This window comes from Echinops telfairi, unplaced genomic scaffold (assembly GCF_000313985.2).
Source record: "Echinops telfairi isolate 266 unplaced genomic scaffold, ASM31398v2 ScPeMD7_7469;HRSCAF=8507_1, whole genome shotgun sequence".
In the NCBI taxonomy this organism is placed as follows: Eukaryota; Metazoa; Chordata; class Mammalia; order Afrosoricida; family Tenrecidae; genus Echinops; species Echinops telfairi.
In genome coordinates this window covers 17,933,356-17,935,907 of record NW_022111373.1, presented here as the reverse complement: position 1 = coordinate 17,935,907, position 2,552 = coordinate 17,933,356, and positions in this window count along the sequence as shown.

The window sequence follows — 2,552 nt, the reverse complement described above, 5'->3', positions numbered from 1 at the left end:
AAGATAAACAAAAGTGAACAACTGAAGATTACCCAAACCTAATGGAAGACAGAAAGACAAAGTCCTTGAACTGCCACAAAGAGAATACAAGAGAATGATGTTTAGAGCCATACAAGAGATCTGATGCTTAATCTTGAAAACAAAAAAGAAATCGAGATACTAAGAACCTCACACCCAAAAGAAACCCAGAAACTAAGCAATGGGATAGCAAAGATAAAACACACTGTAAAAGTACTGAGCAATAGAATGAAAGAAAAGGGAAATTAATCAGCAAACTTGAAGACAACCATGTAGACCACAGCAAATGAGATAAAGCAATTTTAAACATCAAAAGAACCTGAGGAAAGTCTGAGGATGACGTGGGACACCATGAAGAGAAATATACCGGAACAAAGAACCAAACGAGTCTACAAATAAAATAGCAAAATCCTGGCCAAAAACATATCAAAAAAATAAAACATTATGACCAAGCTGGATTCATAACAGTGATGCAAAGATGGTTCAACATTCAAAAACAATTTATGTAATCCCTCACACAAACGAAAGAAAAGGTAAGAACTTTATGATCATACCAATTGATACAGAAAAAGCATTTGACAATGTGTAATGCCCACACCTAATAAAAACACTTAATAAGATAGATTGCTTTAGGGAGTATTCACAGCAAGACATAGAGTAAAGTATCCAACTTCAAGGAAAAGTAGAGTATAATGAGTGCAGCTACAGAAAAAACAAAACAAAAAAACCAGTTACCTAAATGTAAACAAATAAGAATAAGCTCAGACCTCATTGGAGATAAACAGAATTTTTTTCAAAGCTATGTATTTAATTTTTTTTACAAAACAACATTATCACCTTCCAAGTACTCTCCATTACAGTTCATACATTTGTCAAATCTGTGATTCCATTCTTGGAAACATTTTTCAAACTCATCTCTTTGGACGGCTGATACCACCTCCCTCATGTTTTTCTTCACATCTTCTAAGTCATCAAATCACTGTCCTTTCAGATCCCTCTGCATTCACAGAAACAAAAAGAAGTTGCATGGAGTGAGGTCAGGTGATTAAGAAGCATGAGGAAAGAGAAGCATATTGTTTTTTGCCAAAAACTGATGAGAGATGGCTATGTGAGCCGGTGTATTGTTGTGGTGGCAAAACCAGTCCCTACCTCCACCACCATCCCTGCCTCAATTCAGACTTTTTTTGGTCACATGCACACTGTTTCAGAATCTTTTCAGAGCCTCTAAATAGACAGCTTGGTTAACAGTCTGACCTGGTGGAACAAACTCCACATGAACTACAAGTCGACACTTTTGTCCATTCAGGAAGTTGATGGACATCTAGAACAAAGCTTGTCATCAGTCAAGATTTCATCTTTTTTGAAATGAGAAAACCATTTGTACACTTGAGTTTTTCCCATAGTGCTCTCCTTGTCAGCTGTGTTCAACATCATCACAGTTTCTGTGGCATTTTACCCAAGCAGGAAACAAAATTTCACTGCCTCACACTGTTCTCTTAAATCGGCCATCACAAAAAATGAGGTTCGAGTGAAGCTGCTTTAATGAAAACATCCACTGTGACCAGAGACAGACTTCCCAGGCGACACCACCGGTGGGTGCACTAACTCAAAGTGAATTCCAGTTTTTTGGGTTACCCCCTTTTGTGTCAATTGGTAGAAAAAGAGGAGGATCAAATTTCTAGTGGGGAAAAAATTACTAGTAATACTTTTAAGGACTGTAAGGGGGAGTATGACTCCAAAGGCCTCACCAGAGAGATCTGATGTGGAAAACCCACTAGGTGAACTAGAATCGGCTTTAACCTGAGGATTTAAGATTGAAAGTACATGGTGTGGGAAGAACCAGAAGACCGTTATACCAAGAGTATTAAACTGTTGGTAGGCAGACCGACATTGACTTACTACTTCAACGCCCTGTTTGTTCTATTAAGATATGCACTATTCTGCCAGACCTTTGTCTGATTTGTCAGTGAATGTTATTGTAGGTTTTGCCTAGCAACCAACTCCCATGCTTGTGTAAATAAGCATCCATTTACGTTAGAGTATATTCTGTACAAGTGAATTATTCAGGTATTGTGATATGAAGTCAACCTATGTATGATAAATATGGCTTGAATAGTTAAAACCTTGTCACCTGATGTCCCCTCTGATACACTTTGGGCTTAATCTGGTTTTTAATATTCCCTTTTAAAATTGGGGTCTGTCTCTGTTGTATTTTGTCATTGTGAGTAGCCTTCTTAAATCTTCGTGGTGTACAGATTCAACAGAATAATCCTTCTAAAATCAAAAGAAAAGAAACTATAAAAATCACTGAAGAGGTAAATGAGTGGGAAAACAACAAGAACAATAAAATAATGGGGAAAAGCAACTCAGTATAAAGCTGGTTCTTCAAAAATGGTTAACAGAATCAACAAACTGCTAGTAAATCTAATAAAAGACAGGAAGGATCAGATGTCGATATCTAGTATGAGGGCTGAAACAGGAAATTTCAATGGAAACCAGTGAATTGAAAAAGTCTAATTACATAGTACTATGAA